This window comes from Pyxicephalus adspersus, chromosome 1 (assembly GCF_032062135.1).
Source record: "Pyxicephalus adspersus chromosome 1, UCB_Pads_2.0, whole genome shotgun sequence".
Lineage (NCBI taxonomy): Eukaryota > Metazoa > Chordata > Amphibia > Anura > Pyxicephalidae > Pyxicephalus > Pyxicephalus adspersus.
In genome coordinates this window covers 130,435,568-130,453,882 of record NC_092858.1, presented here as the reverse complement: position 1 = coordinate 130,453,882, position 18,315 = coordinate 130,435,568, and the positions used below count along the sequence as shown (strand labels likewise).

The 18,315-nt window shown below is 35.3% G+C and overlaps 1 protein-coding gene across 1 annotated transcript in view; it reads left to right on the top strand.

Annotated features, from left to right (window-relative positions):
* TBL1X (transducin beta like 1 X-linked) overlaps positions 1–18,315 on the top strand; it is a gene marked incomplete at its 3' end in the record, with an annotated part of 178,701 nt that overhangs the window by 112,118 nt on the left and 48,268 nt on the right.

The following is an 18,315-nucleotide window of genomic DNA, read 5'->3' as shown; positions in this document are numbered from 1 at the left end:
TGAGAGTGATCATGTTTAGTTTAAAGATTTCTTTGAATGGATCGAAATTCCACTCCCCAGAGTGCTCTTTTTAAAAGAGAAAATTCCCTACAGGTGTTAAGGATTTATCCATCTTTTGTGCCTTGTTAATATGTGTCAGTGTAAAACAGGGGTGGGCAAACTTTTTTCAGTCAGGGGCCACAATCTGATATAAAATTTGACAGAGGGGCGGGGGCGATTGGAGAGTGGGCAGGGTTATGCCATCAAGATGCCACTGAACGTGACGTCATGATGGCATAACCCCGCCCACTCTTCCATCGCAGATCTCAACCTGCGATTGGAGGGTGGGCAGGTTTCGTGCAGTGAAAGCCCGCCCACTCTCCCATGACGGTTTTGAGCCTGCAATGGGAGAGTGAGCGGGTTGTGTGCAGTGACACACAGTGTAGGCCCACCTCAACGAGCCGGGATACAAACAGGGGATGTGTTTCATGGCTCTGGCCTGTGCGCCCACCCCCAGCAGGGTCCTTCTCCTGGCCCTGCTCGGGGTGGCACCGGCCAGAGCCGTGGACCACCCAAAGGGCCTAAGAAACAACCTTAATAGGCCAAATACGGCCCGCGGGCCGTAGGTTGCCCATTCCTGCTGTAGAATCATTCTTTGTGATTTCTGTCCTTTCACTAATGTAACCTTCCTGGTTGCACTTATTACATTGAATGGTATAAACACATTACTAGAAGCACAGTTGTATAATCCAGTTATACTCAAAATTAATTTTTAATGTGTGAAATGTGTAGATGGCTGCACAGTTTTCAGGACATATTGTAATTTGTCCCATATTCCCAGAATATATTTCCTGATGACTAGATAATACATACGGTTGGATAGGAGTATGAAGGTCATCATAAGAGTTTGCTGAAAGATTTCATTCAGAGAATCATCTTTTAATATGATGCAAGAGACAAGTTCTGAAGCTTTTATCTCCCCATTTACAGGCATGCAGATTTGCTAACGTCACTACTAGTGGTGGGGTAGGTAGTAGTAGGTGGTTCCAATTGGAGTTGTTTTCAACTCGGATTGGAGCTATTTTGACCTCAGAATGGAACTCGGAATTAGAGCTATCCGAGTTGTCATCCCACTTTACTGGACTTGTAATTGACAGGTATAGTTGGCCACTGTATGATGACAGCTGTCATCACCTAGCGGCATATTTGGCTCATCCATACTATACTTGTCACTGACAGGTATAGCAGGCACTGGGTAATGCCACCTGTCATCATCTAGTGGCTGGATTGGCTGAGCCGTACTATACATTGACAGATATAGTATGGCTCATTAAAAAATAGGAATTTTGACTAGTCAGATTTCTTGAATGATCAAATCAGATTCAATCCAGGAGTTTCTGTGTTCCAGGCTTCTTTATTCTCTACCCTTTTGCATTTTCACTAGTTTTTCTGGGGTTTTATTAACATTCGGTTAACAGCTTCCAAAATGTTTTGCTTTATAAAATCAAAATTCACTATACATGTTTTATAATATTTCAATATGACAAAACCGTTGGGTGAATTGCTAAAAATAATACAAAGTCTGTCTGAATTAAAATATTAGAGCATGTATTATTTGTGTAGAAAGTCATTTCTTTATGTACTATCCATCTTCCAGTGTGCTAGATGTAGTAATCTTATTGCACAGACTAAATAGGTTTATTTCTTTAAAACTCATAATATATTTAATCTGGATCTATCTAAGGGAATATGTTAAAGAGGAACTAAACTGAAAAGTGCCTAAACCAAAAAAAAAAAAAACACTTTCAATCCCGCAGGGCAGTCCGATCCATTTGGAGGTGTCTTCCATCGGGTCCTGCGTCGTCCCAGCATCGTCTCTGAGCTGGCGTGCTGGGCTCCACCGTCTTTGCCTCTTCTTTCTGGTTCTTCTTCCTACATCACCCAACAGAAGCGCAAGATCGGGTGATGTAGATTGGAAAAAAACTTGCAGTGAGATCGGCAAATTTTTCTATCCTCACGAAAAGGCTCAGGCATGCGCAGAGGGAGCAGCCAAGAGCCTCCCAAGATGCGTGACCTAGGTATGCCAGGAGGCTTTGCGTTTCCATTCATTCTTCACCTAGTCGATCAAGAATTAGGGGGTGGTGCTGCTTTAAAAAAAAAAGGGTGTTGCACTTAAAAAAAAAACAAAGAGAATTTTTACCTTACAAGGGTTGTCGACCCTTTTATGTAAAGTGAAGTTTCTGAGTTTAGGTAAGCTTTAAGTCTTTTAGGATGACTTTCCTATGTGCATTCCTTTTTACATACAGCTAGAGCTTTTGATAAACTGACACGTTTTAGTTCTTCTACTGGTCAAAATGGATGTTTGTGTTAGACTGGTAAGTCAACTTGTACCTAAAAGTTTTGAAAAGCTAAACATTGGGAAAATATTGAAAATGCCCTAATCTACCACTACAAGGACACAGAGAAATGCTGTGTGCTTGTGGTTTTGGAAAGAGCAAACATATTGGCATCTTCAAGCCTTGGCTTTTTACATTAAAATGGCATTTAGGATTAGAAATCAAAATTTGTTAAGTGTAAAAATGAAAACTAATATGACAAACTTGTATTGTCAACTGAACAATATATAACACTTTTACCTTAATAGTCTGGATCGAAGTCACTGAAATCCATGTGTTGTTGACCTTGGCTATAATATTTATTATGTTATTTTGGTGTGAATATGATTTAGGTGTTCTACCTCAAGGCAAATAAAATGTATGTTGAGATATTAAGTAATCATTTTTTATATTAACATTATGAAGCCATATGACTTCTTCCATTGGGCTTTACCAAACCTCTATGATCCAAGAGGTTTTTTCTTTAAATTTTTCTTTGTGTTTTTTCTAGATTTTAAAGTGTTATTATTTTTTTAAGTTTTTATATGAAAGAATATGTATATTCTTATCGTTACTTCTTTCATACCAACCTTTTACCAAAATTCATATACAATGTTTGTACGGGAATTTAATAAAACTTATTTTATCTTAAAATTACCTGTAGGGCTTATTTTTATCATAAACTTCTGTACATTCATGTGGAGATGCTGTAAGCAGCCAGAAACAACCATAGCCAGCTAGGTCCTTTACAGTATGATGGTCCTTTACACTTATACACATATAGTTTGAATGCCAAATTATCCTCCTTTACAGTTATGGACGATTATGCATATTATGCATGCAGGTATAGTTACTTTTGTAGTCTAGATCTGCAGGTGGTAATAGTAGTGTAACTCTGTAGTGTTCCTATAAGGCTTTATTCCCTTTGTTTTGCATAGTGCTACTGCTTTTCATAAGTATGTGTTATTTCCACTGACTTCCAATGAGCAGTTCATCAACATCCAAACAGGAGGCAAATGAAAAGGAGACCACCAGAGTTCCCAAATCTGAATATTTAAATTAAAGCTGCAAAGGTCAGTATAAATTTACACTGTACTGCCCCATCAACTAAAACAAAGTACTCTAACATGAGCACAGTTGGAAAAAGGTGTATGAGACATCTTAAATCAAAAACAATGTTCAAACATGCATGTTCTATTGGTATAGGTTTATGTTGGGCACAAAATACTACTTTTAATATCATCACATTCTATTTATTCTTTGGAAACCTGTGGATGGTGTGGAATGTCTATTTCCTTTTTACATGACCAACACTTTAAAATTTTTGGTTATGCTGGCAGTTTACAACATGACAAATAGAGATGTTGATCAGTTTCATTCCCGATTATTGTTTCTCTGCATGTTACTTTATCCCATTAGCTGCCATGCTGGCAGATCATTTACATTTATCATATTTCAATTCAAGTCCTTGTAATAGACCACTAGATGGACCCTGGCTGTGTCCTCTATGGCATATTTGGATTGCCTTACAATCCATTTTCTTTGAAAAGATATATTTTATGGGCTTTGAGCTATGCAATGAAAAAGAAGCAAATAAAAATTGATAAAGATTGTGCAATCATTCTTCCAGCTGATATCAGAATGATATGAAACTGAAATAGAAAGCCATCATAACTGTGCTAAGCAACAGTAACCTACAGCAAAAATCACTGCAACTCTAACATCACCCAATTTTGTATCCTTTCTATTCTCCTTCACTTCAGCTAAGATATATATATATATATATATACAATATATATTTTCAAATTGTGTTAGAATTTAATGGTAACAGCTTACAATCTGCAAATAATGCATAAAACAGTAGATTATTATAATAAGGTAACCAACTGGTGATTTATAAGAATGTGTTTGACAATGGGTGGCGTGTGTTGATAATGGCAATTTTTGAAATTAGAAAACATTAAATGTGGAAGAGGAGAGAGAAGGATAGGTACAAGATACGTAATTTGGTTAAATGGTTCACTCAACTGAGATTGTTGAGAATGGGCAGCCTAAACAATATCCTAAAGCAGATTGATATATCTTGACGATTTCACATCTAGCCCATCATGTAAAACTAAGGGGTCAATCTGCTCAAAATAAAAAAAAATATGATGGAATGTCATCATAAAAGGTAGGATTTGGTTATCTGCACTAATATTAGGGTAATTGATAGAAGGTTAAAGGCATGAAACGTTTCTGTGCAAAATCCTAAATTTAAAATGTAGTTATCTGGCACAGATAGATCATTTGTACTTTTTTGGTAATGGGGAAGAATGAGAGGCTGGGGAAAAACAGCGTCCAATGTAAGGTGTGTCAGAAAGGTTGTCATGTTGGATGAACCTCTGTTTGAGGATCCATGGACATGTGCTAAATTTTTGCCTGATTAAAACATTTATAGGGCAGCGCAAAGTTTTTAGTTTACACTAAGGTTAGAATGTATAACCTAGTTATGCAATGGATTTTATAGTATTGTTAGATCAGGAGACAGAGGTCTCCAGCAAGTTTGGGTCACTGTAGATAGAATCATATCAGGGTTCAGGAAAAGAAACCAATCAAAACTTTAATTTTCTTCATTTCCTATTTCTCTTTCTAGTATGCATGCTTATGGTTTAAAAGGAAAGTGGTTGAAGTGCAGCTAAACACTCCTGCTAATGAGTTGTTTTGGAATACTGGTTGAAAACTATTTAACACATTTTGGTAGCTAGTTGGTCTGAGGAGGTTCCCCCTGTTTTTGTTATAGCCAGAGAACCCCCTAAAATGATCTAAATAAGACAGATCAATTGATTATGTTTTCATATGTATGGGCGCATAAGCCAAATAAAAATTAATCAAAATGTTAAAATCTACTTATGGTGCACTCCATGTGTCAAATGTAAGATTTAATGAGAATCCTGTTGGAACAGATTGCATGCCAAGAACTTCTGTTTAAAGTACAAATCTTATTCCATTGAGTTTTCTTTCCTGTGGATGAGTTCATTATGACCTCTATGTTCTTGCTACTCATGTAGCCTTAATAAAGATATTAAAAATGTAAATTAATCTCAATACATCCTGTCTCGCTGTTGTTAATGGAACATCATACAAAATACAGCCATTCTATGAGAGCAGTTTAAGACAACATTCTCTTAGAGCAGTTTAAGACAGTCGGTGCTATGAATTTGAATTCTGCCCTTGTGAGTACCAAGGATTCTGCCAAATCTCATTAAGCTTATTTAATGAGCCTTAGTCAGTATGAATTTTTTAATGGGTTTATTGTATATCCAGTTCAGTGTTTGAAGGGTATATGCATGAAGTGTGTGCATGGTCCAAGATCAAAGCTGAGCTGGAAATAAAAAGTCTACCTAACATATTAAGCTCAACTGAGTAGTAATTATAGATTATCTTCTCAACCAGTTCATTGATCAGGGATAACTGATAGTGAAACCACTATGATCATTAGAATTATTTTTAAGCTAAACACCTAACTGTAATTGCATCAAAAAATCTTTTTATATTGTTAAGAAATCAGAGAAAGTGTTTCCCGGCTGAATTAATACATAAATGCAATAACCCACATGCACTCAAAGCTAAGGGAAAACACATGCAATATTCTTATGTTTTTCCCCAACTACCCTACCCCAATAAGCACCAGAATTCTAGCACTAAGCATTTGAAAGAATCAGAGGTTATTATCTGACAATGTAGTTATTTATAAGAATATGACAGGGACTGCCAAACCAGACCTATTGTTCTACATTGTAAAAGGTACCAATTAATATGGCATTATAACTGACAGCCCCAGTACACTCACAGGATTAAAAAAAAATCACATGTATGCATTGTGCAGGGCATATAGATATTATATATTGAATGGCTACCTTTAAGGCCAGTTACGTTTTGATTTAGACATTTTCCTTAAATGTATCTTTGTACTTCAAAGTTGTAGCATTACAACACATTACACGTTTTAAAAGGTAAAGTGGAAGGCTCTCAGTTAAGCTTACAGGAGGGAGAGAGCACTCCTATTTTCTACAGCCATTGACATTATACAAGTATACAAGCCATGTTACATTTGGAGTGTGCCAGAGACATCAGATACATATACATTGGGCCTGAGTTATTAAAGTTCTGGAGAGGATACACGTTCATCGGTGAAGCTGGATGATCCAGAAAACTTGGAATGGATTTCATAAAAGTAATTTGCTATTTGTTAGCAAATGTTTTCAGTCCTGTACCATATCCATCCCTGGTTTGCTGGATCACCCAGGTTCACTGATGAAAGTGCATTTTTTCCAGCCTTGCAAAGTTTTAATAAATCAGGTCCATTGTATTAACAGGGTTACTGTAAAAGCCAACACATTTTAGGGCTAACGGGCAACTTTTTTTTTTTTATCATGGCTGGTTATTATAAAGTGTCAGGATATCATTCCCAATACATGTAAGTCTATGTAGTAAAAAGCATTCTGGTAAGCATAACCTGGTAATAACACTTAGGGGGCTGGCATGCCATGCTATGGCATCTGCAAATTCTTGTTCTTGTACAGGTAGTCCTCGAGTTAAGGACATCCGACATATGGACAACTCTTAGATACAAACGGGCTTAGCTGCTGCTCGTGTGCAGGACTGGGGGGAGGGGGAGGTTTGCATGACTTGCATAAGAAATCATTTGCTAAACACAGCTGAGGATGTGGGTAATCTTCTTTTTTGCTTTGTTTGTGATTAACTCACAGTGAGGATTTTATCCTGTAACTGACACCATGCTGCCTAATAATATGGTGAGACAAACTTCTGTCCTAATTGCATTTATTAAAATATTGTAACTTTTCCGACTTACGTACAAATTCAACTTAAGAACAACCTACAGTCCCTATCTCGTATGTAACCTGGGGACTACCTGTATTGAATATAGACATATTTATGGGGCTCATACAATAGGCTTCAAGTAGATTTTAAAAAATGGTGATCGGGCAGGTGTTTAATTGCAGAAAGGGCAGACGGTCCCTGCTGCAATAACTGTTCCCACCTGCTAATCGCTGCCCAGTTATTAAATTACGCTGAACTGCACATGTGCAGGGAATCTTGGCTTCCCTTGTGTGTGCTGGGAATAAATGAACTCAAGTGCATCATTTTGGCAGAGCCCTGGAATGGTACAGAGAGGGGTAAGTATTGTGAATTTAGTTCCCCTTTCAATGTTTAAGACCTAAATATAAAAAAGACAAAACCACCTGTTTCAATATAAATACTTTTTTTTTTTTACTGAACAATCTATGACTTCATTTAGCACTTAGTAACTTCAAATAAGGCAATTTGTTAAATTTTATGACCCAACAAACTACATCCATACTCATAAGTCCTGCTGCTGTGAAGATATAATTCATTGTGTTCTTAATACACTGAAAGCATGGCTGATATCTGTTTTATTATGGTAAAATATATCTTTCTATCAGATAGTCTCCAAGGGTTGAGCTTTGAGAATGTTATTTGTATTCACAGTTTCCCTAAATCATTTTAAATAAGCTCAGTTCAAATGACTTATCTTCTCATTAGCAATAATTTCCCTCATGATTTTGGTACATGAGCACCCCATAAACAAAATAATCATTTTTATGAGTCTAACTGATGATGCAAGGGAACATATCCAATCAAGCAGACCTTGTTATACTTGTTGTGTTTTCCAGATCTTCATTGCAGCTTAATATATTCAATCATAAACTAGTAACATTTACTTTTCTATACTAGAGATATCACCAAAGCCTTGGCTTGAGTAATGAGTCTTATAGTACATATTTCTGACAACAGCTAAGAAAATCTATCAAATTATTCCCCTGCTTAATCACATCAACTGAAAATGATATATTTGTCTTACCATCTAATGACATCTTGTAACACTACATATACACATTCGTTTTAGGATTTTACAGAGAAAATACTCCCTGTTTCAAGAATTAGTATTAGGTTCACCATTGTAAACTACAAAATGGTCCTAATATACACATTAAGGGGCCTAATTTATGAAAGCACTCCACAGCTAGGGAAGATATATTATCATGGGTAAACCTGGTTGATCCAGCAAACCTATAAAGCATCTGTTCCAGGATTGAAAGAATCAGAAGAAAGAACCTGCAACAGAAGTAATCACCAGACATCAGGGGTAGGTCAGAAAAAAGGCCCAAACAGTAACCACCAGACATCAAGTCACAGCAATACCCCTCAGACAGCAGGGCTCAGAAGTGACCCCCTAGGAAATCAGTAAAGTATAGAAAAGAACTACTGAACTGGATTACCTCCTGTTTGTACTTGTCCAGATATAAAAATGACTCTGCTCCTCTATCCTTCCATTCCAGGCACCAACTTTCAGCTTAGCTGTAGGATTAAGTCACCCACATACTGTATGTTGCAGTTAAAATGCATGAAATATTTTTCAAAATCTTCCTGGAAATCATATTCAATCTGTTAGGTCTAATTGCATAGAAATACCCATATTGATTCTCCCCACCTACTAGATTGTAAGCTCTTCGGGGCAGGGTCCTCTCCTCCTGTATCACTGTCTGTATTAGTCTGTCATTTGCAATCCCTATTTAATGTAAAAGGTAGGACTCCTGATACCACCTCCTACCCTATGCTTAAATATGGTGGTCGGCTGCACTGGGTTAAAGAGAGGACAATGTTGAAGACAAATCAGCCAAATTTTCTTTTAGTTTACTTATGTCCATCCTAAAGAAGCTAAAAATAATATTCACGAATATAAGATTGTTTCTATAGTTAGCAAGGCTTGGCAAGCAGATGCCATGATGCAAACAAAAAGAAAAAAATAGTCACCTATAAGCTAAACAAAAGTCGAAATGAGCAGACAACTTAAAGTGAAAGTAAACCCAAAACTAACCTAAAACAAAAACATCACACTTACCTTTAATCCCGCAGATCAGTCTATCCATCGGGAGGTTTCTTCGGTTGGGTCCCACGTCATCCCGGTATCCGTCTTAGGCCAGGCGCAGAGGGAGCGCCAGACACCGACATCTTATCCTCTCTTCTTTCCTTGTTCTTCATCCTACGTCACCAGATCTCGCACTGCGCAGCGCAAGATCGGGTGATGTAGATTGGGAAAAAACTTGCCAGTCTCACTGTGCATGGGCGAGATCAGCAATTTTTTCCCAATTAATGAAAGGGCTCCTTCTGCGCATGCCTGAGATGCTCGGGAATGCGCAGAAAGAGCAGCCAAGAGGCTCTTGGGATGTGTGACGAAGGTATCCCGGGAGGCTCTGCGCTCCCATTCATTCTTGATCGCCTAGGCAATCGAGAATTAAGGGGGTGGTGCTGCACCCTTTTTTAAAAAAAAAGTTGCACTTAAAAAAAACCCACTAACAAACTGTTGTCTACCCTTTTATGTAAAGTAAAAATTCAGAGTTTAGGTGCGCTTTAAGATTAGGAACTTATTATACTAAATAAACATATAAATGTATATATTGTAGTTATACCATGACTTTGCTCAAACAGCATGATAACCACAAGTCCCAGAGTGGTCTACCAATTATTGACTCACCTTTAGTGTTCACTATTAACATGAGTAAATTTCACTGTATTCTCACCAGTTATCTATAAGCTAATGTAACATGAATGTTTTTTATTGCTAATGAGCATATGGGTTGTGTGTTTCAATGGCCAGGGAATTTAGAAATGAATACATGAGGCTGCTCATAACTTCATTTTACTTGAAAGTCACTCCAGCAATAGACTTAATATGTATAATTTAATAAACACAGAAAATGGGGAACATAGTCCATATGGCAAATGTGCAGTGAATTTGTATACATCTCATACATTCAACTTCTACATAATCTCTTTGTTAATTCTACACTTATGATAAAGAAACTTTCTAAATTGTGATAGATTAATGTGACCATTTTGAGGCAGGGCTGTATGTTACTTTAGAGAATGAGAAAATATATCTTGAAATAAAGCCATTGGAACATTGCATATATGGTTCACAATGCTTGCTCCCTCTGCAGCTATAATTCTTGAAGACCGTTCAACAGAACATGAATAAAGTAGATGGTGGAGCTGCACTACAAGTTATTTATTGTGCATCAACTATGGGTACATGTGGGACTTGTTCAGATTTCAAAAATATAGTCCTGGCAGATTCACACCAAAACAAATTGCTCTTCCATTCCTGCTATTTATTTCCATGTGAAAAGAGAAGATATAGACTGCAACCCAAAGTATGATGGCAGAAAAGCAGCTGTATGTATATGGTACATCAAAAAGAGAGCACATTAGTTCAACCAGTCAAAGCAAAGCCTTACACAGATAGACAAATAGTTCCTATTCAAAGATGCTTTATGTGAATGATGTAACCAATGCATTTTTAAAGTTTAGTATAGCCCTTCATCCGGAAATAAATTCAATAATAAAACCATACATATATTAAAATAAATATACAAAAATATAGATAAATATATATATATGCAAGGGCCAAAAATGTTATTATTGTGAGATACCTTCTATCCAACCCATAAAAGATTAGACTATATAAATATATTTATATATAGATATATATAGACTGTATAAATATATTATATTTTGTTAAATGCTAGAAAAACAGAAGGAAGCATCAGGAGATTTAGGCAATCATTTTTGTGCAATGGCACGATAGGGATGTGTGCATTTCCTCCATACTAACAGATGTCTCTCTTTCCGGCCTCTGAAGACTGAGTATAGGTTGTCATTCTAGAAAATGAAGTCTTTGTAAATACACCCCCTGTCATGATTTATTTGAAAGCAAGACAATTGGAAAAAAGATCAAACTTTTAAATATAATAGAAAAGTGCACCTATATTTCATGGGCATCTGAATATTTATAGCTTCAGATTTTTTAATGTGTTTACTACTGGCCTTTATCAGGATACATTCTTAAAATGTAAAAAACTCTGTTACTAGTTTTTCTGTTCCAAATGCACAGTCTGGGATGACAGTGCGGTGTCAAATTGCACAATTAGTAGTTTCCTTGATGTCGACCAGGGCCACATATACAATACATAGCACATGAACCAAACTGTACTTACTTACTAAGAACTTAATTTACTGTGCATTGGGATGCCATTCTCAATAAATGAGCCACTATGCAGCACATGAGTGCCAAATTTCACCGCAATGCTGACATGTTTTTTGTTTATATGCTGCTCAGTTCATATAGGATGTTTGCAAAGGGTAAATTCTGTTTTCATCTTTTCCTTGCAAGAAAAATACAAATGTATGAAAAATATATATATACTTTATACTTACTTATATTACTTTGTAATATAAAGGGGCTATTTTTGTTCTTTCAAAGCTTTTCACTACTATTGGAAAATCATTTCAAAATACATATTGTTACATTTGTAGTTATGTAATATATGGAGGTGAGAGACTCCTTATAATTCAACAAACTTTAGAAAAAATAGAACAGTGGAATAAATTATTTGCCAATTATTTGTCATTTATTTGGCATTATTTTTCTAAAAATTGTCATTTATCATTTTGATTAGTTGCCAGACGCCTTTACAGAATTGTAAACAGCTGAAAAAAACAATAAGTGCATACCATTAGCATGATAAATCATTGCAAATCCAGCCTACTTGGATCTGTGTTGTCTCTTTATAAATAGCCCCTAGATGTGTATCTTCATTAGTCATTTTTTTACTAAATTCTAGCAATGTTTTCCTCTCAAGATTAACCCTTTTTTTCAGCAAGAGGTATATAAACTAGTAAACAGGTGAAAAGAAGCCTAAGGTTCTTCCTGCCAAGTGAAAAAAAAGACTATGAAATATCAATAAACATGGTTGTGAATATACTAAATAAAGTAACAACACTTCAACATATTTTCCGTAGAGTATATGTATACCATTATTTTAATGTTTTAGATTCAGTAAAGAAGACTAAAAACCTCTGCCAGTTAAATGTCTGTCTCTCATTTCCCTCTCCCCCTTCACTTATTGTCCTAACGATGAACAGGGAGTAGAAATCCCTAGAAAGTGGTAAAATAACTATTTCTACTTTTTTATAGTTGTCACAGAACTGGTGTCCCTATTGGAAGGTTATTCCCTAACTCCAACATTTTGGTAAAATTTAGGTTTACCATTAATTTTTGAACCAGAGATGATAGTCACCAAACTGAATCTTTGTCAGAAGGAAAAAAAGACAGCGATAACAATTCAACAGGGATTTTAACCTTTCAGCATTCTACACAAAATAAAAACATATCAACATATTGGTCCTGATTAATCAGGCCCATTAAGTCCCCCCTAATGTCAAACACAGACTACCTCATGGGGCTCCAAAAATGCTAAAGACCTATTACATGGATGCAAATCTAGATGCACCCATCATAGGCCAAATGGTGTTATGCTGATATCAGCAGTGAGATAGTGTAGCCCTTCAGTCTATAATCCAAGGGGGGCTGTCTGGTATTTCTTACAGGTGGGTGGTGGGAGGTACACCTCTTATTTATATTTTGTTAAAAAAAATTATAAAATAGAATTGTTCAAATGTGATTATAAAAAAAATGTGCAAAACAATAAAGCTTCTTAACCTAGGTTAATCTTTAAAAGTTCCTGATGTACATCTAACCACGTGTTCCAATTGTGGATATTAGGCAAAATGATCACCAGCATAATAAAACCAGATTCTCCATCTAGTTAGCATTAGGGGATAATAAATAGACAGACTATTCACTTTGTGTAGTTGCAGATGAACCCTTCATCTTAGCAATGTCCAAAATATTCAACATTTTCTTAAAAACATGGGGGATGTTTCATGAATGCTTGCCATAATTCATTGATTCATTTCTAGGCCTCCATAGTTACTCCTTAAAAGAAATATATTGTTTGGTGCCTGATTTTCTGTATATACTTATTAGCAAACCAGGAAAATATTTCTTAAAAAGTATTTGCTACTAGTTGGCAAATACTTTAAATCCCGGACAAGATCTATTTCAGGTTTGCTGGATCACCCAGTGTCTCTCATGATAGTCTATCTTCTCCAGTCTTGGAAAGCCTTAATGAATCAGGCCCAGTGACAAATATAACGGGGCTAGGCTTAGGTAGTTTGAGGTCCTGTCCCATTCGTCTTCCTTTAGTCTTCATACTTAAAGACAGTGTGGTTTATAAGGATAGTTAAGGCATTTTTAGATGATTGAAGCCTACATATTATTTTTAAAGAATCTGCTTTACTAAGTGAACAGTATCCTTAAATAATATAGCTCCAGTGAGTGCAGATAGAAGTCATGACCCAAAAGAGATGAAAAATGGTGCCATCGTTCTATAGCAGCCTGGTCCCTGACCCATCCATCCTATCCTTATCTACTGTATCCTGTAAAAGCTACCCAGATGCACTTCAAAATGGTTGGGCTGAAAAAAACTGCATATTATAGAACCTAATAGAAACAGGCAGGCAAACAGAGAGGTAGACAGATGGAATTTGCCTTGAAAGCATTTCAGGGAAAGAGAATTAAATTGATAGAATGAATGATTCATGTGTTTCAGGTAGATTTCCCTGTACTGGTGCATGCATTATATTTGTGAAGGGAATTAAAATGTAGGCATTCAATGCAGAACTAGGTTGGAAATGGAAAAATTATTTGGTTTAATTTGATTCATGCGGTACTTCCAGGAACAATCATCCATGATAATAATGTATATATAATTTATGAGTTCCATAATTCAGTATTCCATTATTGAAGAGGTCTAATTTTAAACACTTTTATCCTGTATTGTAGCAGTTGGGTCAGTTGTAGTCACAATTTTCTTTTTATCATGTTGTGACATCTCTGCATTAAATAACTACTGAACTTTACAGGGGAAAGAAATCGTTGTATTAGGGCAATGATTTTAATTTCAAACATGCTCAATCTTAACAAGAAAATTAAAGCTAAAACCTTAGTGCTTTATTATGTGTAGTAACAATCATATTGCATTTGAGATGCTTTTGAAATGCTCTAACTTTCTTTGACTTGCTTTCACATGTACAAGCTTTTATATATTATTATGACAAAGTGATACAACGAAATGTCTTTATTACTGAATATGTTTGTAGGCTATTGTTATCAGTTGTACATTACTGGTACCAGCTATGTTTCTTTTTCAGCCTAGGGTTCTCCACAGTCTGTTCTAGGCAGAAATATTCTTTATTTGTATTGCATCCTGCTGTGTGTCTAATTAATGAAAATCATCTTCAGGCTTCATGATATTTATTGTATTTTTTCTTAAAATAATCAAGGCATTAGAATAAAAAGAAATGTTAAACAGGGAAATTACCATCACTACGTTAAGACATTTTTCACTTAAAAAAATTACTAATGAAAAAAAAGTAAATTATTTTCTGAAATCGGGTCCCATGATCTGGCTGTTCTATTACCTATCTTAAAAAAATGTTTTGTTATTTAATTTCAAACTTGCTCTGTGTAAACATTCTGATCAAAGTAGTGAACATTTTTGGAGGAGGTGCACACAGGTATCAGACCCATGTAAGTCACATGAAACATGTTTGATGTGCCTTTAAAAAAACTCCCAAGCTTGTGAGGAAAGTGTTATGTTCTGGCGTTGCTTCAGTTGATCAGGTCCAGGTTTAGAAATAATACATGCCCAAAAAATAAGGTCAGCCGAATAAGTAAATATCCATCAATGGGTTTTTTCATTCCTTGATGACAAATATATTCTAAGATGACAACACCAGAATTTGTTGGGCTCAAATTGTGAAAGTTTGTTTCAAATAAAACATCATTCTTCCATACTTTTAGCCATTATTGAGCATCATCAATACAAGATCTTGGTGGATATCAATTGCATCTCTGAATGGAAGTAAATGTTACATTGTATGTACAAATATGTGACATTGTATAAGCTTAATAAAACAATGGGCCTGATTTATTAAAGCTCTCCAAGGCTGGAGAGAATATTACAGCATATTACGAGTAATAAAAGCTAAAGTGGAAGGCTCCCAGTTAAGCTTATAGGAGGGAGAGAGCACTACTATTTTCTACAGCCATTGACATTAGTACACAAGTACACAAGCCATGTTACATTTGGAGTGTGCCAGAGACATCAGGTACATACACATTGGGCCTGAGTTTTTAAAGCTCTCCAAGGTTAGAGAGGATACACTTTCATTGATGAAGCTGGGTAATCCAGCAAACCTGAAATAGATATATTCAAAGTCATTTGCTATTTGTTTGCAGATCCATTCCAGGTTTTCTGGGTCACACAGCTTCACTGATGAAAGTATATCCTCTCCAGCCTTAGAGAGCTTTATTAATTCAGGCCCAATACCACAGAGGATCTGTGCGGTACTTAAAGCTGAATTAGTCCAACAAAATGTTGAAAATTTTAAACTGTGTGACTGTGTTTGTACTGCTATATTTTCCCCTGTAACCAGAATGCTAAATAGGTAAAATAAACCGGCCTTCTAATGACCAGGAGGCACAAATGAACAGGATAAGAGAAGGAAGGATAGCACCTGCAGCTATAGTCCTTATTTTTGGGTACATTCTGCTCATATCTAATATTAACTCTCCATTAGCAAAAAATGCAAATAGTTCACCTGCATTGTGCCTGTGAAAATGTATGTCCCTGTGTGTCACAAATATTTAAAATTTAAAATTTCATTGCAATCAAAAAAAAAAAAAAAAAGTCATTGGAAGTATACTGATTAGTCAATATTAGCTTTGATAAAATATAGATTTAAAAATGTAAAGTTATATACATATATATATATTTACTAACGTTGCATGGTAATTAAATCCTCCATTCAATTTGTACACGGCCAGTGATTTTGAGCATATGGTTTTTCTTTATTGATTATAGTCAGGACTAAAAAATCTACCGTAAATCAAAAAACATAAATCCTACTTTAAGCACATTTGAAAATTACTATATTATATATTATTTTTTTTACATTTTACATATTTTTCCATTTAGACAACAGGTGGAATTCTTTTCTGAACACACACAAATAAAGTCAGAGCAATAATGCAGCTACCCTACTCCTCCCTCTGAATGGCTCTATTAGGGTCATGGAAAAGGTACACACAGGCTACAAAAAGATCTGATTTATATGTACCTTTTTGGATAGATTGTGTGTATTATGTGGACTATGTATGAAGTGTTAAAACTTCTTTCAGTTTTTTTTCTTTGTTTTTCTACTGGATTTCCCAACACTCTGTGTCATGAAAACAAGTGAGGGGAAATCTCTATAAAGTGAATAAAACTGACATCATAGACACTTGAAGAAAAAAGTGCCCAAATTCCTGCTTTGGGGACATCTGTAACATTTAGGATTCCCCATCATTTTCAGTGAATAAATCTCTCCAGTGGGACACAAACAATATTGAAAATTTGATTGGGATTAAACCTTTGCACACACAGCATAAAACAAATAAAATACATAAAAAAACCCATACTGTGGGAATCTTTTGTTGTTTTGAATGTTTTTTTTGCTAAACAAAGATTTTATATATAAAAAGGAAAACATAGTAAACATCTTTTAAGCTTCTAAACCTAAAAATTAAGCTGACCAAAAAGCCTTTAATGAGCTTCTGGATTCGTGTTTTGGATGCCTGATGTTTCATTATACTTTATATAATACAGTATATTATACTTTACTATATACTTTATATTATACATTATATGCCATGATATTAAAAATGTTCAAATTAAGCCATAATTAAAACTCTAGGAGAAACAGTAGGTAAAGGATGCCATAAAATTCTTGTTTTTTTTATATATTGGCTGGTAACCCCAAATTTTTATGTGTGCATTCAATGGTTCTTGAACATTAAATAAAGTATACAGTGTAAGGGTCTACAAAAAGACATATAATGCATATATTTCCCACTTTGGTCTTTGCTGTTTCTTCAACCATATACATTTAAGAAATTGTTAACTGATTTGAACGGAAAAAACTTTTTGCAAATGTTTACAAATACCTTCATGTTTTATACTATATGTTTAAAAAACTGAACATAAGAAATCCCTGTATTAATGATTACAGTACGGGCAGCACGGTGGCCTTTGCAGCGCTATTTGTCAGGTTTGAATCTCGGCCAGGACACTATCTGCATGGTGTTTGCAGGTTCTCCCCCCGTGTCTGCATGGGTGTACTCTGGTTTCCTCCCACATCCCAAAAACATGCAGTGAGGTTAATTGGCTTCCCCCAAAAATTGACCTTGGACTACATTAATGACATATGACTATGGTAGGGATATTAGATTGTGAGCCCCTTTGAGGGACAGTTAGTGACATGACTATGGACTTTGTACTGCGCTGCGTAATATGATGGCACTAAATAAATACTGTGTAGTAATAATAATAATAAAGGCAATGTGTTGTGCTTCATAAAGGATTAAAGAATTAAGTCAGCTAAGTTTATCTGTGCATCAGGTGCTATTCTATTAAGTTTTAAGCCTTTCAAAAGAATTGAATTGAAGTATCTTTTTCTTTTTTGTTCTACCAAACAATGTCAACAGAATTCAGTCTGTATAATGGTTCTTTTGGAGGAGCCAAAGTCTGAAATGGAATAACTAAGAGAGATGTTCCAAATAAATATCTTGATGTACAAAAGTTCAAATGGCACATGTTTGAAAGAAAACTCATAGAAATAAAATATCTTCTTTCAGTCTTTGGTATATTTTTAGAAAGAATGTTTGTCAGAAAGGCACAGGAATAGGTCATGCCAAAATTAATAAAGAAAAAAAAAACAACTATTACCGGCATATATCAAGCATTGTGCCCCTTTGATGCTTATTCATGAATTTTAAGAATAAAGGGCTCTTTCCTTTACATAAGAATACAAAAACCTTAGAAAAACACAGAACTGATCTTTTAATAGCATCTTTATAAATCATAACCTTTTATCAATTTTTAAAATATTAAAACTAAATTTAAAAAAATAAAGAAGTAATATTTTTAAA